Raw genomic sequence first — 27,457 nt, forward strand, 5'->3', positions numbered from 1 at the left:
AAATGAAGTGGAGAGAGGCAACCTTCCAGAAAAAGAATTCAGAAGAATGACAGTGAAGATGATCCAGGACCTCGGAAAAAGAATGGAGGCAAAGATTGAGAAGATGCAAGAAATGTTTAACAAAGACCTAGAAGAATTAAAGAACAAACAAACAGAGATGAACAATACAATAACTGAAATGAAATACACACTAGAAGGAATCAATAGCAGAAAAACTGAGGCAGAAGAACGGATAAGTGACCTGGAAGACAGAATGGTGGAATTCACTGCTGCGGAACAGAATAAAGAAGAAAGAATGAAAGGAAATGAAGACAGCCTAAGAGACCTCTGGGACAACATTAAACGCAACAACATTTGCATTATAGGGGTACCAGAAGGAGAAGAGAGAGAGAAAGGACCCGAGAAAATATTTGAAGAGATTATAGTCGAAAACTTCCCTAACATGGGAAAGGAAATAGCCACCCAAGTCCAGGAAGTGCAGAGAGTCCCAAACAGGATAAACCCAAGGAAAAACATGCCGAGACACATAGTAATCAAATTGGCAAAAATTAAAGACAAAGAAAAATTACTGAAAGCAGCAAGGGAAAAAAGACAAATAACATACAAGGGAACTGCCATAAGGTTAACAGCTGATTTCTCAGCAGAAACTCTACAAGCCAGAAGGGAGTGGCATGATATATTTAAAGTGATGAAAGGGAAGAACCTACAACCAAGATTACTCTACCCGGCAAGGATGTCATTCAGATTCGATGGAGAAATCAAAAGCTTTAAACATGAGCAAAAACTAAGAGAATTCAGCACCACCAAACCAGCTCTACAACAAATGCTAAAGGAACTTCTCTAAGTGGGAAACACAAGAGAAGAAAAGGACCTACAAAAACAAACACAAAACAATTAAGAAAATACATATCGATAATTACCTTAAACGTGAATGGATTAAATGCTCCAACCAAAAGACACAGGCTCGCTGAATGAATACAAAAACAAGACCCATACATATGCTGTCTACAAGAGATCCACTTCAGGCCTAGGGACACATACAGACTGAAAGTGAGGGGATGGAAAAAGATATTCCATGTAAATGGAAATCAAAAGAAAGCTAGAGTAGCAATACTCACATCAGATAAAACAGACTTTAAAATAAAGAATGTTACAAGAGACAAGGAAGGACACTACATAATGATCAAGGGATCAATCCAAGAAAAAGATATAACAATTATAAATATATATGCACCCAACACAGGAGCACCTCAATACATGAGGCAACTGCTAACAGCTATAAAAGACGAAATCGACAGTAACACAATAATAGTGGGGGACTTTTAACACCTCACTTACACCAATGGACAGATCATCCAAAATGAAAATAAATAAGGAAACAGAAGCTTTAAATGACACAATAGACCAGATAGATTTAATTGATATTTATAGGACATTGCCTCCCAAAACAGCAGATTACACTTTCTTCTCAAGTGTGCACGGAACGTTCTCCAGGATAGATCACATCTTGGGTCACAAATCAAGCCTCAGTAAATAAGAAAACTGAAATCATATCAAGCATCTTTTCTGACCACAATGCTGTGAGATTAGAAATGAATTACAGGGAAAAAAATGTAAAAACCACAAACACATGGAGGCTAAACAATACGTTACTAAATAACCAAGAGATCACTGAAGAAATCAAAGAGGAAATCAAAAAATACCTAGAGACAAATGATAATGAAAACATGACGATCCAAAACCTATGGGATGGGCTTCCCTGGTGGCGCAGTGTTTGAGAATCCGCCTGCCGATGTAGGAGACACGGGTTCGTGCCCCGGTCCGGGAAGATCCCACATGCCGCGGAGCAACTAAGCCCGTGAGCCATGGCCGCTAGGCCTGCGCGTCCGGAGCCTGTGCTCCGCAACGGGAGAGGCCAAAAAAAAAAAAAAAACAAAACCTATGGGATGCAGCAAAAGCAGTTCTAAGAGGGAAGTTTATAGCTATACAAGCCTACCTCAAGAAGCAAGAAAAATCTCAAATAAACAATCTAAACTTACACCTAAAGGAACTAGGGAAAGAAGAACAAACAAAACCCAAAGTTAGCAGAAGGAAAGAGATCATAAAGATCAGAGCAGAAATAAATGAAATAGAAACAAAGAAAGCAATAGCAAAGATCAATAAAACTAAAAGCTGGTTCTTTGAGAAGATAAACAAAATTGATAAACCATTAGTCAGACTCAACAAGAAAAAGAGGGAGAGGACTCAAATCAATAAAATTAGAAATGAAAAAGGAGAAGTTACAACAGACACCAGAGAAATACAAAGCATCCTAAGAGACTACTACAAGCAACTCTATGCCAATAAAATGGACAACCTGGAAGAAATGGACCAATTCTTAGAAAGGTATAGCCTTCTAAGACTGAACCAGGAATAAATAGAAAATATGAACAGACCAATCACAAGTAATGAAATTGAAACTATGATTAAAAATCTTCCAACAAACAAAACTCCAGGACCAGATGGCTTCACAGGTGAATTCTATCAAACATTTAGAGAAGAGCTAACACCCATCCTTCTCAAACTCTTCCAAAAATCTGCAGAGGAAGGAACACTCCCAAACTCATTCTATGAGGCCACCATCACCCTGATACCAAAACCAGACAAAGATACAACAAAAAAAGAAAATTATAGATCAGTATCACTGATGAATATAGATGCAAAAATCCTCAACATAATACTAGCAAACAGTATCCAACAACACATTAAAAGGATCATACACCATGATCAAGTGGGATTTATCCCAGGGATGCAAGGATTCTTCAATATATGCAAATCAATCAGTGTGATACACCATATTAACAAATTGAAGAAGAAAAACCATACGATCATCTCAGTAGATTCAGAAAAAGCTTTTGACAAAATTCAACTCTCATTTATGATAAAAACTCTCCAGAAAGTAGCCACAGAGGAAACCTACCTCAACATAATAAAGGCCATATATGACAAACCCACAGCAAACATCATTCTCAATGGTGAAAAACTGAAAGCATTTCCTCTAAGATCAGGAACAAGACAAGGATGTCCACTGTCACATCTATTATTCAACATAGTTTTGGAATTCCTAGCCATGGCAATCAGAGAAGAAAGAGAAATACAAGAAATACAAATTGGAAAAGAAGAAGTAAAACTGTCACTGTTTGCAGATGACATGATAGTATACATAGAGAATCCTAAAGATGCCACCAGAAAACTACTAGAGCTAATCAATGCATTTGGTAAAGTTGCAGGATACAAAATTAATGCACAGAAATCTCTTGCATTCCTATACATTAATGATGAAAAATCTGAAAGAGAAATTAAGGAAACACTCCCATTTACCATTGCAACAAAAAGAATAAAATACCTGGGAATAAACCTACCTAGGGAGACAAAAGACCTGTATGCAGAAAACTATAAGACACTGATGAAAGAAATTAAATATGATACCAACAGATGGAGAGATATACCATGTTCTTGGATTGGAAGAATTAATATTGTGAAAATGACTATACTACCCAAAGCAATCTACAGATTCAATGCAATCCCTATCAAATTACCAATGGCATTTTTTATGGGATTAGAACAAAAAATCTTAAAATTTGTATGGAGACACAAAAGACCCTGAATAGCCAAAGCAGTCTTGAGGGAAAAAAACGGAGTGGAGGAATCAGACTCCCTGACTTCAGACTATACTACAAGGCTACAGTAATCAAGACAATATGGTACTGGCACAAAAACAGAAACATAGATCATTGGAACAAGCTAGAAAGCCCAGAGGTAAACCCACGCACCTATAGTCAGCTAATCTATGACAAAGGAGGCAAGGATATACAATGGAGAAAAGACAGTCTCTTCAATAAGTGGTGCTGGGAAAACTGGACAGCTACATGTAAAAGAATGAAATTAGAATACTCCCTAACACCATACACAAAAATAAACTCAAAATGGATTAGAAACCTAAGTGTGAGACCAGACACTATAAAACTCTTAGAGGAAAACATAGGAAGAACACTCCTTGACATAAATCACAGCAAGATCTTTTTTGATCCACCTCCTAGAGTAATGGACATAGAAACAAAAATAAACAAATGGGACCTAATGAAACTTCAAAGCTTTGCACAGCAAAGGAAACCATAAAGAAGATGAAAAGACAACCCTCAGAATGGGAGAAAATATTTGCAAACGAATCAATGGACAAAGGATTAATCTCCAAAATATATAAACAGCTCATGCAGCTCAATATTAAAAAAACAACCCAATCCAAAAATGGGCAGAAGACCTAAATAGACATTTCTCCAAAGAAGACATACAGATGGCCAAGAAGCACATGAAAAGCTGCTCAACATCACTAATTATTAGAGAAATGCAAATGAAAACTACTATGAGGTATCACCTCACACCAGTTGGAATGGGCATCATCAGAAAATCTACAAACCACAAATGCTGGAGAGGGTGTGGAGAAAAGGGAACCCTCTTGCACTGTTGGTGGGAATGTAAATCGATACAGCCACTATGGAGAACAGTATGGAGGTTCCTTAAAAAACTAAAAATAGAGCTACCATACGACCCAGCAATCCCACTACTGGGCATATACCCTGAGAAAACCATAATTCAAAAATAGTCATGAACCACAATGTTCATTGCAGCTCTATCTACAATAGCCAGGTCATGGAAGCAACCTAAATGCCCACTGACAGATGAATGGATAAAGAAGATGTGGTACATATATACAATGGAATATCACTCAGCCATAAAAAGGAACGAAATTGGGTCATTTGTTGAGACGTGGATGGATCTAGAGACTGTCATACAGAGTGAAGTAAGTTAGAAAGGGAAAAACAAATATCGTATATTAACGCATATATGCAGAACCTAGAAAAATGGTACAGATGAACCGGTTTGCAGGGCATAAATTGAGACACAGATGTAGAGAACAAACGTATGGACACCAAGGGGGGAAAGCTGAGGGTGGTGGTGGTGGTGGTGTGATGAATTGGGAGATTGGGATTGACATGTACACACTGATGTGTATAAAATGGATGATGACTAATAAGAACCTGCTGTTAAATAAAAAAAAAATCCCCTTTCCTTTAAATCTCCACCAGGGATTCCCAACTGAGCTGGGAGTTCTCCCACTTGCCTCCCCTCAGCTGAGAATCACCACATGTGATGAGATTTTACTGATGGGCATACGCTTTGCAGTTGGACTGTGTCTGGGGGTTAGATTCACTGGCACGACCCCATACATCTTGGCCAACTGCAGTAACTAGTTAAATGGCCCCCTGATACCAGTTCATCTCCCTCTAAAATCTCCTCCACAATTCTCCAGTTGTCTTTTTAACACGGAAGTCTGATTAAAGATGACAATGTGTTGAAATATACAAAACAAAACTACTGCAGAATGAGAAGGAAATGTAAGTGAGTCTTTAACCTTTGGACGGGTAAGACTTTTTAAAGCATGCACACGAAGGCTAAAGGAAAAGGCAGATCTGACCACACAAAAATGCGAAACTTCTGTAGAAAAACATAATGCAATTTAAAAAAGACAGATTGGGAAAATATTTGCACCATATGAGGGTTAATAGTCCTAATAGATAAAGAGCTCTTACAAACTAGTAACCCAGTGATGGAGGTACCAAAAGATAAAAAGAGGCAAAAGATATGAACAATTCACAGCACATGTACAGATGACAAGGAGACCCATGGGAGAAACTGTTCAATTTCATTTAAAAAATGTAGATGAAAACGACAGATATACAGAAGTTTTTTCTCTGTCAAATTGGCAAATGAAATCCAGTGCTGAGTGAGTAATTTGGTACATGAGGCATGCTGATAGTTGGCTGGTGGGAGTGCAAAATGGCACAAGCTTTAGAAAGCTAATCTAGAAATATGTATAAAAAGCCTTGAAGAATATATGCCCTTTGACCCCACAATTCCACTTCTAGGAATTCCTAAGGAAACAATCATGGATAGAAATAAATACATCCCTCTAAGGACAATTATCACAGCACTGCTTATAGAACTAAACACTAGAAACATTCTAGATGCTCAACTGTAAGGGCTGACAATGAAACAATATAAATAAATTTTAGTTTGCTTTTAGCATGAAATACCACACAGGTATGCAAAGTTGTGCTGGAAAAGAATACTGAGTGACATAGGAAGACATTTTCAGAATGTTTGCTCTACAATGTTAAGTGAAATAGCAATTATAAAATAGCCTGTATTTTTTAAAAAATCTCATTTTTGGAAAACTATATCCATATGCAAAAAAAGATACAAAAAATGTTAACGATGGTTTGCATGTGTGCATACAGACGTTTTTCTTCAGTGTCCTCATGTAGGTTTCCCCACATTTCCACACAGAGTTACTTTTGTTATCAGAAAAAAATATTTTTAACTAGAGACACAAAAATTCCCGTTTTGGCTGTCTGTTGTCTGCTGGATGAAACCCAAATCCCTTGGCCTGATATGCGAGGCCTGTCACAATCTGGCTCCTCATCGGCATCCCAGCCTGCTCTCCCTGCTCTTCCCGGCAGAGTACCATATTCGGGGCTCCCCGAGTCACGCGCTTATCCACCAGCAAGCCTGGTTGTTCTAAACCTTTGCCCGCAGAGCCACGCCTCTCCTTCCTCTCCACCACACTCCCAGGACTGGTTAACTCCTCATCCTTCTAAACAGTCTGCCTCTCCAATTACTGGTCTTCTCTCAACTCACCAAATTCTTTTCTGCCTCAGGGCCTTTGCACCTACCATTTTTACTGCCTGGCTCCGTCTTTACATGAAGAGCTCCTTTTCATCTTTCGAACCTTAACTTAAATGTCCCCTCTGCCCTTGGCCTTCTCCAACCACTCCATCCAAAATAGGTCACCTCCTTTAATTCTCTGTCTCAGAACCCTGTTTATTCCTCCTTAGCACTTGCTACTATAGAGGACTTTTTATTCATTTGTTTACTTGTTTTGGGAGGGGGGTTGCCCTACTTGAGTGTAAGCTCCAGGAGGACTGGGGCTATGATCTAACCTGGGGCCTCACACCTGGGAGAACATAGTTCCTTATGGAACGGACAGACAATAGAAAGGCCAGCTGTTCTGTAACGTATCCTTCTGTCCTCCCATGGGGCGCTATATGCTCATCTCCACCAACCTTTCTCTAACTGTATTTTTATTTATTTATTTGACTGTGCTGCATGGCTTGCGGGATCTTAGTTCCCCGACCAGGCACTGAACCCGGGCCCATGGCAGCGGAAGCATGGAGTCCTAACCACTGGACTGCCAGGGCAGTCCCTCTCTAACTGTATTTTAAACAACACGAATGCAATTGTTTCTTTACAAACCCTGAAATGGACTGTAGGTGCTCTGAGATGGAGACTGGGTACAGGGTCAAGGCCTGGTGTACTGTGGGCGCTCAACAAGCACGTGCTCTGAATGAATGGAGGAGGGGCTCCCAAGGGGCTCCCAGAGGGTGGAGGAAACCATGCTGGGACCGAGCAGCTGCTACAATTCACACATATGATGAAACGCTGCTCACAGATTTGGGGCAGGCACGGGGTTTGTGGCAACAAAAAGTTTTAGCTACATTTTAAAATGAATTTTAGCAACTGGTTAGTTAACAATTTCTGAGCTTCAGAAAAAAGAAAAAGAACAACAGAAAATCTAACATTAAGACCATAGAATTAAAAGAAGGGAAAAGAGGAATATCATATAGTGCCTTTGGGTCTGTCAGAAAGTGAATTGTGTCACATTCCTTAATCTAAGGAATTTATAGGCTCCTTGTGTGGAACCTGTAAACTGATGTTTGTTTCTCTTACAGTGTGCTCCCAGAAACCTCAAATATTTTACAGACAAATAATGCAGGGCACTCACCCCAATTAAGGCAGCTTAAGAGTGAGATGGTCTAGTTTCAGTATGCCAAATGCAGAGATGGTCAGTGACTTGTGGGACAAAGTGTCAAACCCGACTGAGGTTTCAGCAGTGCAGTTATTACTTAGCGAAATAATGTAAGCCTTTCAACTCGGGAGGCTTAGCCTATTTTTGTAAAGGTGGCTAAACTGGATGGGGCCTGAGATGCTGCGTTGTTAGTTAGGGGTCAGCAAAGTTTCTCTCTAAAGGGCCAGAGAGTGAATATTTCAGCTCTGCAGGCAGTACAATCTGTGCTGGAACCACTCAGCTTGGCTGCTGTGTAGACGTAAATGGATGGGCCCGGCTGTGTTCCCAGACAGTTTTACTTGTGGACAATGGATTTGAATTGCATGTAATCTTCAGGTGTCATGAAACCTTATTATCCTTCTTTTGATTTTTTCTGCTAACCATTAAAAAATGCGAAACCACCTTGGTGGCGAGCCACATGTGGCCCGTGGGCCACAGTTTGCTGATCTCTGGGCTAGTTTATGACAGTTTATCTGTATGGGCGGCAGTTGGACGGTGAAAAGACACACTCTCAGAGGCAGAGCCCTGATCTCCAAAGGGTAAGTTCCAACACTTGAGCGCCGAGGCCCAACAGAAACAACTTATTTCTGAGCACGACCAGACCAGAAAACAATGTCGGGCACCGGAGGGTTAACAGTTAAGTTAAGACGGAGCGACGAGGGAAAAAGACTTTGCTTTTCGAAGTAAAGAATGTTCTTTGAAGTCTGAGTAAAAGTGTTTGGTTCACACTTGATGGAAGCACATTATATTAGTGCCTTTTCACTGCAGGATAAACGGAAAATAAGTAACACGCAGCTATCATCATGTGGTTGCACCTGTGGTTTGAAACGGCATACAAACCGTTCTCCTTCCAAGGCTCGCTGTCAGATGACACAACTGCTGACGGTAAGAAAGCCCAGGAAACATCCTTTTCATGAGAAAAAGGCTCCCTCCACAATTCTCACTGGTTTGGCTATAGAATGCATTCCCAGGGAGACGAGAGGAAACAGGTTATTTCCAAGGTCTCTTCTGCCCCTCTCATTTTCTGTTTTAAAGTGTGCTTCCGTTCTAAATATTTCACTCCTTCCGCTTTGAATAATACGGGTGCTTTACATTGGAGAGGAAGCAGCATCTAGGGTACAGGATGCCTGGGTGCTTGTCTATTACTAATTAGCTGTGCTCTTGAGCAAGTTCCTGAACCTCTCTGTGCCTCAGTTTCTTCAGCTATAAAATGAGGATAATAATAGCACCCTTCTCAAGTTGTGACGTTTATGTGTGTTAGTGCACGTATGGTGCTTTGAATAGAGCCTAGCTCGGAATAAGGACAAGATGAGTGTTAACTATTTTTATTATTATCTTCATGTGCTTATAAAGTACCCCAGAATGTGTGTTCATGTGTGTGCTTTCACACACACACACACACACACACACACACACACACACACACACACATATATTAATCTGATCCTCAGCTGGCCAGGTATTATCCCTTTTTTATAGGAAATAAACTGAGGTTTAATGGCCCAAGGCTACTCAGCTATGAATCGTCTTTTGATTATGAACCAAATTGTTCTTCAAGGGCTTTTAAATTACTGAATGTGATCTTGAATTTCCTGCCCTTTGCCTGTTGTGGAAGTTCCTTAAAGAAAGGTTGCATAAAAAAAGTCTTAAAAAAAAATCTACATACTTGTAATCCATATGCAATAGGGATCTTAATTGTCTGAAGTTGAGTTTATTTTTCTCATATGCTTTATGACCATTACCTTTTAATCATGTTTTATTATTTCCATCCCTAATACTCCTTCTACTCTCTTAAATATCTTTCTCTTTTATTGATCATCTATCATCAATTTCTTGAAATGTAAATAAACTATGTCCATTCCCAGCCACAGAACTCTAAATGAAGTATTTCTTGGCCTTTCAGCTTCACCTTCTGTGTTTATCAATGATGTGCATGTAACAACAGGGCAGTTGTAAACCTCATTCGACTGCAAAAGAGTGTTTGTGGCAAACTGAATATGCCTGTTGCTAAAATATTAAACTATTTTGGGAAAAACCTAATCCCTCCTTATGCGTAAGTATGGTAACTGATTTATATGGCCATGGTAGGTCACCAGAGATACAGCTTCTAGTTTATAAGGACTGCTGAGACAAAGCCAACCTAGATGAGCAGTAGTCCCAGAAACTAGCTGCGAGAAAAATATGTATATTATGGAGCGTTTGAATTAAAAAGAAAATTTAATACCCAGAGACAACTAAAATAAATGATCCATGATTCATTAACTCAGTCCTATTATACGTTCTGCACTTTTTTTGCTTTCATTTTTTTCCAACCTTTTTCTTTTTATCTAATTCTAAAATTCATACATGTTTACTGTAGAAAATTTGGAAAATGGAGGAAAGTATAAAGCAGGAGGAACAAAATTTTACCCATAATACTATCTCACCATCTCGGGAGAGAACCTTGGTTAATATTTTGACATATTTACATAGTGACACTGATATTTAACATACCCTTCTAGTGATTAAATTTTGCCATAAAAATGATTTTTTTCTTACAATTTTCCCTTGATTGTCATTGAAATAAAGCTAGAAAGCACAGAAAAATTATAAGAAGTAAGAACAAAAGCACCTAGCATTAACCATTTGGTATATTTTCTTCTACTCCTTTTTATGTCTATATTCTTTTCAAAGTTGTGATTACAATTTGGATATAATATTTTGTACTTTAAAAACTTATTATATCATAAGCACTTTCTTTTGACATCAAAAAGTTTGTAAAGATAAGTTTTAGCGGCTGTAAAAAATTTCATCATATGGCTATACAGGTATTTGTTCAGATATTCTTTCAATGTTTCGGTTGTTTACAGTTTTCACTATTTATAGATAACTGCTACATGCATCTTTACATATAGATTTTTGTCCACATTTCTAATTACTTTCTAAGGACATATATCTTGAAAGGTGATTGTTAGGACAAAGAATATGAGCATTACAAAATTAGTAATGTTATTTTTTTCTCTGACTCTAAATGTACAATGTAATCCTTGAAATAAATACTATTACATTAAATATTAAATTCTATCATATTTCCTTTCATTCCTTTTAAGGGCAGGAAGATTTTCAAGTCTTTTGATTCATGCTTGCAAATGTTTTTCCAGATCCGTATCAATTACCTCTCTCACTAGCAATAAACCAATGCAGGATCTTACTGCATTCTCACTAATGTAGAACGTTATCATTAAAATAAACTGACTTGAAGGGAAAAGTAGTACCTTATTGTTTTGTTAACATGCCTTTGATTATTAATGAAGTTGATATGTATTCAAATGTGTATCACTTTTTCTATCTTTTTTGGTATCTTTTTTTGGGTAAATTTTCTTTGCTAACATAGGTATTTCTAAATACATAGTGATTAGTGGAGGATGAGGTTAATCTAAGGCTCATAAGGATGTACTCAGCCCACGCATCTGGGTACCAGTGGGAACAATTTCAAACTGAGTAAGAATCAGGAGAGTGAAGGGTTGCTTCACCCACGAGGAGCCAGTAAATCGTGCAGTTCTCTGTCCCCCCGCAACTCCCTCCACTGCACGCACGACAGTCAATCCCGCCTTAAACTGCTGTGTCTTGGTGTAAGATGAGCTCCTAAGTATTTGATTTCATGTATTTGGTTTTTAAAAACTTTTTGGTATGATGTTATTTTGGTTTACTACCTTTCTTGCTGGGCTAAAAAGGCTATGTGGGACTATAAAAGTAGCGAGAGCTAGTGAGATGTATCAACAATTGATTAAAATCTGCTTTGCTTAACTTAGCTGTCAGAACCTGGAAGTCACTTAGCAGACTGTCTGTAAAAGCACTTTCCCCTGTAACCACACCGGCTTCTAGTTGTAGCAACCGCGTGGGGTCCTGGCTGCTATGGGAGGCTGGGAGCGGAGCCCAGGCACGAAAGGCGCGGAACCTCACACCTCTGCATTTCTTTCCCTTCCAGTTTGGGTCAAAATGGGCTGAGAAGAGGGCTGTCATTTAGCAGGTAGATTTTTCTCAATGCTCGCTCTGAGGTTTCTAATTATTCACACAAATCTGGATCCGACATCAGCTTCCTTCAAAAGTCACTTAGGAAAATCTCAGTCAGCATGTTAGGTCCCTTTCCTTTCTGAGCCGACACCCTATACTTGGCAATGACTGCTAAGTGGCTGTACAGTCAGGGTTTCGGTGCAGAGTGTACAACCCAGGGTGAACTCCTCTGACCAGAGCCTGCCTGCCTCTTTCCTTCCCTCCTTTGATGTTTATTTAGCGCTTCCTGTGCTGGGGCAGTGGATGACTCAGATATACGCACGAAACATCCCCTGTTCTTAGGGAGCTTACAGTTTGATGGGGGAGACAGACTAAGAGGACGGATAACTAGAAAATGAAAGGAAGGTAACGGTGAGCACAGAGAAAACAAGTAAAAGAGGCACAGAGGCCCCTGCATGTAGTTCCACTTCATTCTAAGGAGTCGTCCGAGGCTCAAGGCCATGTGACATTTAACGGGGAGGGTACAGAAGGGAATCCCAACAAGGCCCATCTGCATTTTGTTCTCACTGTTACAAAGGGAATATGTGATCCTTCCAGAGAAAACATACCCCCTAGCCTCAGAATTATACAAACAGTCCACCACCTTTGATGACAGTGCTTGCTGTTGCATAATGTGTAGAACTAAAAATAATGTCATCATCTAGGAAACACTGTCATGTGCTAAACCTGTCCCTTAAAGAGAAGATCCTCCTCTGTAGCAACAGAAGGCATCCTGGCAGCGCCCACTTTCACGATGCGGTTCCCACCTCTGTCCCTCTTCAACCTCCCCCCGCTGGACCCTGGAACCCTGACCACAGGGAGCAGCTGCTCAGATCCTGGAACCTATTCAACCCTTAGCTCTCAGTCACCCGCTCTGCCACCTCTGTCCCTGAGAGCGGCTGCTCTTTCATCTGGCCAGCAACGGTTCGGTGGTTGAGGACACATCTATTCGGGACCAAACTGACCTATAGTGTGGCCATCACTAAACACTCTCAAGGGGGGACGGTGTTACCACCAGTGGCATCTGAACAAGGAGTCCAGCACTGAAGGTCAATCCCACGCACCTGCTTCAAAGTTTCTCATCACGATCAAGCACCTTCAGTGATGAGAAATCCGTCTGTGACTTCCTAAATCAATATTCATCCAATACATAGTTTCTGAGCATCTAGACTGGTCCAGCAACAGACCTCCCCTTGTGGAGCTCCTCACAACTTCCTGAAAGTGACAGATGCCAAATTAACACACGCACACAAATTAACTATAACTGTGGCGTTATGAGGGGAAAACAGGGTGTTGGGAGATGACACGAACATGAGCACTTAAATTTGTCTGGGGATGGGGTCATCTCAGCTGAAACCTGAAAGATGAACGGGGGTCAGTTCCCAGCAGAAGGTCTAGCCCCTGAGACGTCTCCAAGGTAGGTAGTGTGGGCCGCTTGCTTGAGGAAGTACAGCTCTTTCTCAGTTTACGATGGGGTTACATCCTGATAAACCCATTGTAAGCTGAAAATATCACAAGCCAAAAATGCAGCTGATACGCCTGACCTACTGACATCACGGCTGAACCGAGCCCAACTGCAACGTGCTCAGAACACTTACGTTAGCCTATAGTGGGCGGGGCCGTAGACCACCACGTCTGTTGCAGTGGGTAGCTCCTGTCACCGGCGGAGCACCGCACTGAAAGTGGACAACAGAATGGTCCTCCGGGTCCAGAGTGGTCGCACCTGTGTCCGTGGCTCGCCTCGTGACGGCGTGGCTGCCCAGCATCACGAGAGAGTCAGGGACGCACGTGACTAGAGGGGGAAAAGGTCACAACTCAAAGTGTAAAGTACAGTTTCTACTGAGTGATGATCACGTTCACACCACCATTCGGTCAAAACATTGTAAGCTGAACAATTGTGTAAGTCAGGGACCATCTGTGAAGGGAAGTGGGTGTGCCTGCAGGTGAGGAGGAGGTGCAGATGCTGCCCTTTCGGGGGTGTTAAAGGGGTAAAACTATTGAGGAGACAGGAGTTCCTGGCGGAGGGTAAGGGGACACTGGCAAAGGGTAACAAGTGGCAGTGGGGGCAGAAGCTGATAAATTAAGAAGTGAATGAAGAGGACAGACAACAAGGTCCTACCGTAGAGCACAGGGAACTATATTCAATACCCCGTGATACACCATAATGGAAAAGAATGTGAAAAAAAGAATGTTGAAAAATTACATACAATGAAACATGTTATAAACAACTGAAAAAAAAAAAGTGAATGAAGGAAGACGAGGTGAATTAGGGTGTCTGTCTAAGCATCCTCAGGACAGAAGCCTTGTTTATTTTGTTCATGGCTATAGCCCTGGTGCAGAGGACACTGCTCAGCAAGTAATATGTGCTCAAAAAGTATTTGTTGGACGAATGGCTGTATCGGGACAGAACCGATTCTGTAATAATCATGATGACAACAGGAACAAACTCAGCCACCATCAACTGAGCACCTATTACGTGCCACAGCTGTTCTTGTTGTTTGGCTAGACTAACCCCAATGCCACCAACATGCACAGCAGGCACTGTTATCCTCACTCACGGATGATGAAATATAAGGTACCCAGAGGTTTAGGAAAACACCCAAGGTGTCTCGTCCGGAGATGCACTGAAACGCGGGCCAGTCTCAGCCCAAAGCCTGTGCTCTTTCGGCCACATCACGCTGCTTCTCAAGCATGAACACGTTGGTACGTTGGGCTCCAGGCCCTTCCAGATGACGTGGCCACTGCGGGGTCTCATGCTGTCACCATGCTTAGTCAGCCTGTCCAAGCAGCCCCATAGGAAGGAAGCATACATGCCCCAGACGTGGGCGATCACAGACATCCATCTACAAGTTGCATTTACCAGAGATGCCTTGTGCAATGAGGCTGTGCTGGGTTAGCTCAGGGGTGCTAATGAGGCCACGGTTCCCGATTAGTCTCCAGGTCCAATTAACTCAGCTCCATGGCTTAGACACCTCAGCCCAAGTCATCTGTCTCAGAGAAAACACCTGAGAAGTGTGGGTGGCTTGGTAAAACCTGTTTGTAAGACTAGGAAAGCCATTCAAAGCAATGTCACAATAAAGGCCAGGAGCAGCTTCCTATCAAAAGATCACGTGACCTTTTAACACAAACTTGCGCAAATCAGAGCTCCTCTACCTTGCAGAGACCTTTTCTCCAAAAAAGTCTGGAGATGTTTCCCCCCCACCACCAAGAATTTCTCAGAATCTTCTTTGTCTCTGTGATATTGTTAAAAAAAAAAAAAAATGCAGGTTGGTAGATAGATACATTGCTAATATAATTTCTGAAAATTACTAAGAATTTAAAAGACCAAGACACATTCAGAACATCTCTGCAGCTTTGAGGCTATTCAAAAAATTATAACTGGAGACAGAGATGTTCTGAAAACCAACACTTAGGCAAGCTTGTGTTTGGAATACGGTTAGGACAGAGTTAGTTTTCAAGGCAAGTGGTATCTAATTCTACTTCTCTCTCTCTCTCTCTCTCTGCTTCTAGTCTCTTCCCTCTACAAATTGTCCTCCTCATGGCTGCTGGAGTTATCTTTCCAGAGCACAAATCTGATTAGTTCACCACTTTACAAAACCTACTAAGCCCACCTGCATAGTGTACACGTCAGGTGGCCGTGTAATTGATCATCTGCCTGGGACGCTCTTCGGAGTTAAAAGAGACAGCTTTATTAATTATTATGTTGGGGCAACAGCCATAAACCATGACTGTCCCTGGCAAGCTAGGACCTACGGTCATCTCACATAGAAGGTGCCTGGCAATCTGTCCCACCCAGATCAGCCCCTGAGAGGTACCTGCCTTTCCGGTGCTCTCCGGCACCCCACCTCAGCCCTTCCCTGCCTCTCTGCTGGACAAGTGCTTCCAGACCAGCCGGAAAGACAGCACCTTGTACTCCCCAAGGCAGAGTTAGGGGCTCCGGCCTCTATGCCTTCGTGCACCTTTAACACAGACTTCACTGGGGTGCCAGCGCTTGTCTGGGTTCATGTTGGCTCTCAAGCCTAGGGGCTCCTCAAGGCTGGGGACTGAAGGACGCGTGTGCCTGCCCACAACGTACAGACGGGTGTTTCCTGTGTCATAAGCGCTCAGTAAGTGTTCATTGATAATAAACCAATTCCACGACTAGAGAATCTGATAGCTTTTCAATAAATACCCTGAGGGCTGTGCTGTCAATAAACGTTCACGACTACAGACAGCGTTTTACTTCCGAGCCACTGACTGTCCTGGTATCATAGAAAAATAATACGCGCGATTCGTTTTCTCAGTGGTGGAGACAGTAAGAGGCATATTTCACTTCCATTGCTCACTGGGGATGGTGTTGCTCTAGGCCAAAATGCTGAACCTGCGAAGGGTGACTAATCTCTGGAGCGTTCTGAGCTGTCTCGGGCCCAGGGGCACTCGGGCCTCTTGGACTGTAACTCGCTCTCAGGCCTGCAGACAGACTCTTGTGTTGGTGTCTGCTACAGCCAAGACACCTGTGACATTCCTGGGCGGCCCCACCCGATCTTAACCCGTCTCTTACAATGGGGAGCAGCCAAGGGAAGCGAAAAGAAGTTTCTCAGACTGAGACTGAGAAATGCCACCTCCCTCTGGGTGAGCAATGGCGTGTACGCCCAGTAGCGTGAATTACCTGTCTCTCAAAGCATGCATCTGGGAGTGATGAGCGATGATTGGTGAATGATTGGTATATCGAGCTAAATCTGAACTTCCGGTAACTTTATAGAGTGAGGAAGTAGACACAACTCAGTCGTCATCCCGCTATGACTGCTTTCCGACTGTTGTTGATCTTGAGCACGTATAATTTGAATATATTAAAGAGCCGCAGAATAAGACCCATGAATAAAGGAGATAAAAGGTCAGATGAGTGTATGAAGGTATCATAAGGTGAGTCACTAGATGGTGACAGCTGTTCCCACAGTCCCTGAGAACAAGAAGAAACCAAAGCTTAGGAAATTTCAGTTTAGAAAGAGGACCAAATTTCCTGAGTGGGATATTTAAGACCATTAAATAAATCACCAAAGGAGCTAATCGATTTGTCTGGAGGCCCTTACAAACGGAGCAATTATTAAGCAGTCAGGGATGAGTTCTGCTGAAACCTGACCATTGCCTGGAACTGGTCGGAATCTTTAAGCTCTTCCCAACCCTACAGTCTCACGATACGCCATCAATTGCCAGTGAAAGATGAGCAGAACTGAGAAGCAGAGGGGCCTCAGAAGTTACCTGATCTGCTCCCGGGCAACAATATAATACGACTTCTATTTTTAGGTATCACTAAGGATGGAAAGCAGTTATATCTGCGGTTCCCATCATTTCATCAGTCTCTGACAGTCAAAAATCTGTCCTGATGTTTAGTCAAACTTTCTTGGTTGTAAGCTGGGAATGAGAGGGTTTCCTCCTACGAGTGCACATCCACAGGAAGAGAAGGTTATCGCGCCGTTTAAGGCTCTTCTGACACTGCTCATGCTTTCAAAAGCTTCTGTTGTAAAGTTCCAGAAAATCCACAAGACTGGGTGAAATTCGAGTTTGATGGGATTACTCTGCGCACAGATGGATATTATAATGCCACGCTTTGGGGTCTGAGGCATTAAATGAAATATTAAGGAGTGAGGGATGGAACCTGGATGGAATTTTAACACAACATTCCTCTTCCTAAAACACACACATCCTAAGGGTGTCCATCGATGCTGTAACTAATCTCCCATGGATGTCAGCCACCCAGTGCGCATGTCTGTTGCGGGGGAGGAGGTGAGGGAAAGTAGCTGAGCCCAGGCTACGGAAAGGGTGGTTCCAGGGAGGAAGGGGTCTGGGAGGGGGAATGTGGGGCAAAAGGAGAAGCAGAAGTCACAGTAACAAACAGGCTAAGAGGGTGGAGAGAAAAGTAAACAGAAACACACGGAGGAGAATTTCTCCTGACAGTAACTCAGAACATCACTCAGAAGAGGTCTTAAAAGGGTCTCTTCCCCATTTATGCTAGAGCAGGTGAGTCAGTGGCAAGTGTGTCCTCAGCTTGATGGGCTGGAGGGATGGGAGAGAGGAGGCAGGCGGGTGGGTAAAGACACTTTTGTTGATAGGTACGTGGCCAAGGAATTGACCACAAATCTCCAGCTAAGCTATATACTTGCAACCCCCCGTGTGGCCCTCCCCTCCGTGGTCACTTTTTTTTTTTTTTTTTTTTTGCCGTGCAGCACAGCATGCGGGGATCTTAGTTCCCCGACCAGGGATCGAACCCACGCCCCCTGCATTGGAAGCGCGCAGTCTTAACCACTGGACCGCCAGGGAAGTCCCCACAGTCACTTTTTAAGTGTCTTGTTTCTGTGGCTGCCACTCTGCTCCTTTGCACTGCCTTCTGTCTCCAGCCTTTCTTCCTTTCCTGGGACTCTCCATTCCATTAAGTTGGCCAAATAGCCCAGAAAAACCGTAAATTCTGGTAGGGGCTTGGATGGTTCTCTAGAAGGTGGTAGAGGACACGGAACATGATTTAAATTAGAATTAAATTAAATTAGAATTGTTGAAACACCTACAGGTCAAGAAAGGAACAGACGACTAACCTTTTCTTTTGACACCTGGTAGCACACCCACCTTCTAGCATGTTTTACAGTGGAAGATTCTTGGTATTATTTTGGAGAAATAAGACTTTTAATACCCCCATCCTTCCCCACTGTACAATTAATTTTGGGAAACCAAAAAGTAATTCCATGCCATATGCAGAAAATCTGATTTTGTTGAGGCCATTAAAAACATTACCCTTTCATTCTTTAACAAAATAACCCACACAGAGGACTGAAAAAAAAAAAAAAAAAAAAAAAAGCAACAGTCCCTTGACCCACTGCTCCCTTCTTTCATGCTTGTTTTTTTAAATTGCTTCTATTTTTAGTTCTTTTGATGGTTCGCTCCAATCACTTAATAATATGCTCATACAGTTCTTTATTAATTCACCAATTTTAGATATTATCCATTGACTTCTTTTTATGACACAGCTGCATTTATATCACCAATAGCCTCCTCTTGCTCCCCTCACCTGTAACTTAATCAATATAGTTGTTTCACTTTGGATTCTCTTTATTACATGAAACAATATAGGTATCCTTTGCTTTGTTCCATCAACAAGAAACCATATTTTTACTGCTCACTGTATACGGTGAGGATCCTGGCATCTCTATCCTTTTAGCACTTCTGCTTACCTCCCAAATACTTGTACCTCCTCGAGGTTGAGAATATTTCCTTTGTAAGATCTCCAACAACGGACTCTTGATTTTACCTCCAAAAGGTGCTCCTATCCCAAATATCCCACTCTCAGTCAATGCTACCCCAACTATCAAGTGCTCCAGCCAGAAATGAATCCTCTCCTTCCCTTTCACCCCACATAAGTCCTGTCATCGCTGCCTCCAAAATATATTCTCACTGTCCGCACTGCTAAAACACTAGTGCAAGTCATCACCTTCTCTCTCCAGGACCAGCACCTCTTATCTCGCTATTATCTGTCCTCTACAAAAACAGCCAGCGTGATTTTTCTGAAATATAAATCAGATCGCATCACATCACTCCTCTTGTTAAAAAGTGGTCTCTCATTGCAACCCCCTCACCATTGCCCATAAAACCTTCAATGATCTGGCCTGGGCTTTCTCTAACATCCAGGCTCTTACACTCTCCCCCTCATTTGCTCTGCTCCAGCTAAACTGGCCCTTATCTTTCTTTTTTAAAACATCTTTATTGGAGTATAATTGCTTTACAATGGTGTGTTAGTTTCTGCTTTACAACAAAGTGAATCAGCTATATATCTACATATATCCCCCTTTACAATGGTGTGTTAGTTTCTGCTTTACAACAAAGTGAATCAGCTATATATCTACATATATCCCCCTTTACAATGGTGTGTTAGTTTCTGCTTTACAACAAAGTGAATCAGCTATACATCTACATATATCCCCATATCTCCTCCTTCATGCATCTCCCTCCCCTTATCTTTTGACCATCACAAGTTCATTCCTGTTTTAAGGCCTTTGCTCTTCGGCCTGGTAACACCCCAGATCTTCTCCTTTTCCTCATCTTTGGAATCCTAATTGGAGCATCACTCCTTCTGAAAGGTCTTCCGTGTGAGCAAAAGCAACCTCTTACCCCTAGCTATGAGCTCTCATGTTATCCTGTTTATCTTCATGCTAGTCTAGACATTCTCTTACTTATTTGTATGTGTTTATTGTTTACCGCCCACCCCCACCTCCACCCCCGCCCCGGCTTCTAGAATGTGAGCATTAAGAGTTCTTTTGTTCACTGTATCCCCTCATCTAGAACAGTGTCTGGAACATAGAAGGCATTAAAAAAAATATTGACTATTATCAACTCAGTGTTCTGTAACATTTCAAAGGCTTCCATGCTTAGCAATTGCTTTGACTAAGATTAATTCCAAAAGTTGGAAATCAAGCAGTGTTTTATTACTGCAACCATGTAATTATTATTCACTACTTCAGTAGTGTCCCAAAATATATTCTGTCTTGAATGTTTTTTTCCCCCTTGGAAGTTATAATTGCCTTTTGTCGTCATGGTCTAGCTTTTTAAGGATAAAATAGAAACCCATGAGTCCCCCTTTCCCCAGGGACCATTCACTGATGCCCTCTTATCTGCTTGCTCTGATCTGGACGGATGGTTCCGCCAAGTTTAAACCACAGCTGCTGCTCAGGCTTTGTTTCCTTCCTGATTTGAATCTGCTACATCTTGGTCCTCACGTCTTCCTCGTTCTTGTTTTATTACCTTAGTTTGCAGGAATATATCCTTGGAAAATTTCCTATGAAAGGGTGTGTGAAAAGCCTTTGCTTGTCTGACCATGTTTTTCCCCTTGTTCATTTGTTTTGTTTTGTTTTTTTTGAGGTACGCGGGCCTCTCACTGTTGTGGCCTCTCCCGTTGCGGAGCACAGGCTCCGGACGTGCAGGCTCAGCAGCCATGGCTCACGGCCCAGCCGCTCCGCGGCATGTGGGATCTTCCCAGATCGGGGCACGAACCTGTGTCTCCTGCATTGGCAGGCGGACTCTTAACCACTGTGCCACCAGGGAAGCCCTGTTTTGGTTTTTTAATTTCACACCTGATTAATACTTTGGCTAGGTAAAGAATTATAGGTTGACAATACTTTCCTCTCAGTGCATTACAATTTTCCATTGTCTTTCACCACCTGGTATAAGTGAAGAGAATTCACATATGTACAGTTATAGGTACAATCTCAGTGCCAACTAAGACTTCCCCAAAAAGATGTTTACAGGAAACAAAAGAAACAATTGTATCAGTAATTGGCATAGACTACTCAGGGTGATGAATACAAGATAAAATTTTCACAGAAATCTCTTGCATTCCTATACACTAATGATGAAAAATCTGAAAGAGAAATTAAGGAAACACTCCCATTTACCACTGCAACAAAAAGAATCAAATACCTAGGAATAAACCTACCTAAGGACACAAAAGACCTGTATGCAGAAAACTATAATTCACTGATGAAAGAAATTAAAGATGATACAAACAGATGGAGAGTACACCATGTTCTTGGATTGGAAGAATCAACATTGTGAAAATGACTATATTACCCAAAGCAATCTACAGAGTCAATGCAACCCCTATCAAACTACCAATGGCATTTTTCACAAAGCTAGAACAAAAAATTTCACAATTTGTACGGAAACACAAAAGACCTCTAATAGCCAAAGCAAACTTGAGAAAGAAAAATGGAGCTGGAGGAAATCAGGCTCCCTGACTTCAGACTACATTACAAAGCTACAGTAATCAAGACACTATGGTACTGGCACAAAACCAGAAATATACATCAGGGGAACAGGACAGAAAGCTCTGAGATAAACCCACACACATATGGTCACCTTATCTTTGATAAAGGAGGCAAAAATATACAATGGAGAAAAGAAAGCCTCTTCAATAAGTGGTGCTGGAAAAACTGGACAGCTACATGTAAAAGAATGAAATTAGAACACCTCCTAATACCATACACAAAAATAAACTCAAAATGGATTAAAGACATAAATGTAAGGCCAGATGCTATAAAACTCTTAGAGGAAAACATAGGCAGAACACTCTGTGACATAAATCACAGCAAGATCCTTTTTTCACCTACCTCCTAGAGAAAGGGAAATAAAACCAAAAATAAACAAATGGGACCTAATGAAACTTAAAAGCTTTTGCACAGCAAAGGAAACCATAAAGAAGGCAAAAAGACAACCCTCAGAATGGGAGAAAGTATTTGCAAATGAAGCAACTGACAAAGGATGACTCTCCAAAATATACAAGTAGCACATGCAGCTCAGTATCAAAAAACCAAACAACCCAATCCAAAAATGGGCAGAAGACCTACATAGACATTTTTCCAAAGAAGATATACAGATCGCCAACAAACACATGAAAGGATGTTCAACATCACTAATCACTAGAGAAATGCAAATTAAAACTCCAAGGAGATATCACCTCACACCAGTCAGAATGGCCATCATCAAAAAAATCTACAAACAATAAATGCTGGAGAGGGTGTGGAGAAAAGGGAACCCTCTTGCAGTGTTGGTGGAAATGTAAATTGATACAGCCACTATGGACAACAGTATGGAGGTTCCTTAGAAAACTAAAAATAGAACTACCATACGACCCAGCAATCCCACTAATCGGCATATACCCAGAGAAACCCATAACTCAAAAAGAGTCATGTACCACAATGTCCATTGCAGCACTATTTACAATAGCCAGGATATGGAAGCAACCTAAGTGCCCATAGACAGATGAATGGATAAAGAAGATGTGGCACATATATACAATGGAATATTACTCAGCCATAAAGGAAACGAAATTGAGTTATTTGTAATGAGGTGGATGGACCTAGAGTCTGTCATACAGAGTGAAATAAGTCAGAAAGAAAAACAAATACTGTATGCTAACACATACATATGGAATCTAAAAAAAAAGGTTCTGAAGAACCCAGGGGCAGGACAGGAATAAAGACGCAGACGTAGGGAATGGACTTGAGGACACGGGGAGGGGGAAGGGTAAGCTGTGACGAAGTGAGAGAGTGGCATGGACATATATACACTCCCAAACGTAAAACAGATAGCTGGTGGGAAGCAGCTGCATAGCACAGGGAGATTAGCTTGGTGGTTTGTGACCACTTAGAGGGGTGGGATAGGGAGGGTGGGAGGGAGATGCAAGAGGGAGGGGATATGGCGATATATGTATACATATAGCTGATTGACTCTGTTATACAGCAGAAACTAACACAGCATTGTAAAGCAATTATACTCCAATAAAGATGTTAAAAAAAAAGATAAAATTCTGCAAAGCTAGCTAGTTTTGCCTGAATTAGGTTGAATTATAGTTTGTTGAGTAAAGAAATTCAATTTTATTTCTTCTAAAAATAGGAAGTTCTCCACAAATTCTTTCTCATGATTAGGCTAAATACATCCCTACAAGTCTTTTCCTAACTTTAAAAAAAAAATGTTTAAAGCAAACCTCTTATTCACAGCACTCCTCCCTCAGTTCACCTGCACGGCTCAGCAGAACTGTAATTGCTTTTTGTTATCTATTTGTAAACTCATTGAGGGAAGGAGGGGTGTCTTGCTGTATCTCTGGCATCTAACTTATCTATAGAAAGTCTCACACTTTTGAGTCGGGGCTCACTCTAGAGGTTGAGGAAATGAGAGCAAAGCCATACAAGGTGTGGTACAGCTAAAGCTCTCTGAAAGTCAAGACGCGTGTCCCTGTCAAGCTTTTTACGCTCCTGGTCTTCACACGAAAACAAGTGGCTTTCAGACACCATGAGTTTTACTGTCAGAGAACTCGGGTTTGACTCTGACTCTGCTCTGCTACTTAATTAGCTTTGCGACCTTGGGTCTATCGTTTATATGCTCTGAACCCATTTCTTCACCTGTAAAATGGGGATAAGAATGTCTACGCTGCAGTACAGTGACTTTGAAGATTAAATCCTATAATTTATGTAAATAAATGGATATAATAATAGGACCTTAAGAAGTAGTTACTACTATTTTCATTAATAAAAGCAATGAAAAATTGATAGATAGAAATCAAACCTAAAGCATTCGTTTTGATGAAAAATATCCAGACTTTATAGACTGTTTCACATAATACTAAGCATGATGATAATAATCTATAGCAAAACTGAAATAATTAACAAGTTTCTAAATCTGAGCCTCCTTTTGGTCCAGGCCCAAAGTCCTTCATACCTCCTGCAGTTCCACCCCTGCCACCTTTGACTGACCTTGTGTGTACAGCCCAATCCATTAAAATATCGTTAGGCAGGAGCCTCAAGCTACAAAGTCTTACGTTTGATTTCTTTTGCATCCTTTTCGTTACTGATGAAAACTTTGAATGAGTAAAATAGAAATAAGTGAGGTTTTATTATAAGTTTTCTGTTTACAATAAATTTTGTTTGGTCAAACAACATCAAATATACATGTGGTGTGATAACATCCAACTGGGAAAGGGATTTTTGGGGTGACTTAAGGATATCGATCTTCTTATTTCAGTCCTATTGATTAGATGCACTGAGTTCTCTGTCTGCTCTGCAGGTCCCCTCTTTCCATCGTATGCCCTGGCCTTCACTCACCATTCCCTCTGGGGCGGGCTTCTCCTAATATTGTTTTCCATCCATTATCTTGTAAGGATGCCTGTTTCTTTCTTTGGAGTGTGTCTAGATGACTGCTCTTCAGAGAAATGATAGCTACATTGAGGGGTGAGGAATAAGTTCATCACATGGACTCCAGAATTCCCAAGATGGTTATCTGCTCACCTACCTCTAGTAGCCATCAATCCCGGGTTCGGCATACCCACAGCACCGGAAAGAAAATAGGACTTCTGAAAAGCTAGGTTCCAATGCTGCTTATCAGCAAGGGAGCATCTTTTTGTTTTGGTTTCTGGTCAATCAGTGCCCTCGTCTGAGAGATCTGACAACAACAGAGGTGCAGAAACAAGGCAGACAGGAACCTGAAAGCCACAAAGAGCCTTATATCTGACTCCTTTTTACTACTAAAGGGAATCTGCTAATAGAATCCGAGAACAAAATTGCAAAAAGTTTAACTCGTTGCTAGGTAGATCAGGGGAGAGTCAGGGAGAAGGAAGAGGAAGCATGTCAAAAAAAATCTATTTTCCCAAATGTGCAAGACGAAGAACACTGTAGAACTGGCAAGCGTGCTACTCTGCCCTATTTGCTATTTTAGGTTCCAAGCACTATAACTGATGGCAAGTTTTTAAACCATAAGGTTTTATATTTAAAGGAACCTGGGTCTCCTGACCTTCTTACTCCTCTATCCAGGATGGAAGCTACAAAGGACAGCACATTCAGGAACCTGCATTTATTTATTTATTTACTTATTTTAAAAATATTTATTTTCCTTATTTTTATTTATTTATTTTTGGGCTGTGTTGGGTCTTAGTTGCGGCACACAGGATCTTTGTTGAGGCATGTGGGATCTTTTTGTCACGGTGCGCGGTCTGCTCCTTCTGTGCGTGGGCTCTGTAGTTTGCAGCACGTGGGCTCTCTTGTCGAGGCTGGCGAGCTCAATAGTGTGGTGCGCAGGCTTAGTTGCCACGTGGCATGTGGGATCTTAGTTCCCCAGCCCGGGATCTAGTCCGCGTCCCCTGAGGACTGGAAGGCGGATTCTATACCACTGTACCACCAGGGAAGTCCCCAGGAATCTGCTTTTACTTTTTAAAAATTATTTTTAAAAATAAATCTATTTATTTTTGGCTGAGTTGGGTCTTCGTTGCTGTGCGTGGGCTTTCTCTAGTTGCAGTGAGTGGGGGCCCCTCTTCGTTGCAGTGAATGGGCTTCTCAATGCTGTGGCTTCTGTTGTTGCAGAGCACGGGCTCTAGGCACACGGGCTTCAGTAGTTGTGGCACGTGGGCTCAGTAGTTGTGGCTCGTGGGCTCTAGAGCGCAGGCTCAGTAGTTGTGGTACATGCATGGGCTTAGTTGCTCCGCAGCATGTGGGATCTTCCCGGACCAGGGCTGGAACCCGTGTCCCCTGCATTGGCAGGTGGATTCTTAACCACTGCGTCACCAGGGAAGTCCTCAGGAATCTGCTTTTAGAGTCACCTGCCAAGGCTTCCTGGGGATGACTGTAACTGTCTAATCTTTTATGCAACAAAGGTGAAAAAGTTTTCTGAACGGTATAAAACCCTGAAGAAAATTCTTTAACACATATGAAAAGCACCTCACACACTGTTCAGGATATCAAAACCACCCACCTGGACTACATGATATGATGGTGGCCAGGGGCTAAGAAATGTGCTTCCGGGAGTTAATAGTCACATCTTCTCAATGTGATAAACACCAGCTTTGATTCATTACTGCCTCTCTTCTATAAAGGTTAAGTGACTTAGAGCAGGAATAATGTGTAATATCTAACAATTAAGCAAGGTTTGTCGGCTGCTGAGATGTTTATTTTTATACCTTTCCTTTTGCTAAAGGTATACTTTCAGGTTTGAGTTCTGTTCTTCTGAACAGATGGCTATCATTTAACTGACAATGCTGAGTTTATTTACCAAGGATTCAGAGTCTAGGCACAAAACAGTGAATATGATTTAGCTTCCACTAGTGACAGTTGAAAATAGCACTGAAATAAGAATCCAACAGATGGGATGACTTTGAAGATGCAGAAACAAGTTTCAAAGAGACCCTGGAGTTAGCTATTAGAATGCTTGGGTTTATAAAATATAAGACACAATTGGCAGAAATTGTATACAAGAAAGTAGTAGAATATGGCTCCGAAAGCTCATATACATAAAACAAGTTACTTTGTAAAACTATTTCCCTTTGTTCGTGGCCTTAAGTTCTTTTTCTAAAAAATAATTTTATTTATTTATTTATTTAGGCTGCATTGGGTCTTTGTTGCTGCTTGCAGGCTTTCTCTAGTTGTGGCGAGCTGGGGCCACTCTGCTACAATGTGCAGGCTTCTCATTGTGGTGGCTTCTCTTGTTGCTGAGCATGGGCTCTAGAGCATGCAGGCTTCAGTGGTTGTGGCACGTGGGCTCAGCAGTTGCGGCTCGCGGGCTCTAGAGCGCAGGCTCAGTAGTTGTGCACGGGCTTAGTTGCTCCATGGCATGTGGGATTTTCCCGGACCAGGGCTGGAACCCGTGTCCCCTGCATTGCAGGCAGATTCTTAACCACTGCGCCACCAGGGAACTCCCTTAAGTTATTTTTTCAACCCACATGAGAGGTCCAATAAACTGCCATCAAATAATAGAGGGTCCCATGGGAGATGGGGTATCAGAATCCCAATGTGTATAAGGTTTGAAAATTGTACCCTGATCTCTTAGGATCAACCACTGTTTCCCAATTGCAGAATTACTGCTTTCACCTAGTGGAAGAATAACAACTTCAGAACCTTGCTCATCAGGGAGTCAGCACTGGCCGGTCAAGTTTAGAACATCTACATCTGGACTTTCAGGTTCTCCCTCACAAAAGAGATA

At 41.7% G+C, this 27,457-nt stretch overlaps 1 protein-coding gene across 3 annotated transcripts in view; it reads right to left on the reverse strand.

Moving 5' to 3' along the window:
- MYO1D (myosin ID) overlaps positions 1–27,457 on the reverse strand; it is a 352,561-nt gene that overhangs the window by 50,245 nt on the left and 274,859 nt on the right. The window lies entirely within an intron of this gene.

The sequence above is a fragment of the Kogia breviceps genome, chromosome 19 (assembly GCF_026419965.1).
Source record: "Kogia breviceps isolate mKogBre1 chromosome 19, mKogBre1 haplotype 1, whole genome shotgun sequence".
Classification (NCBI taxonomy): Eukaryota; Metazoa; Chordata; class Mammalia; order Artiodactyla; family Physeteridae; genus Kogia; species Kogia breviceps.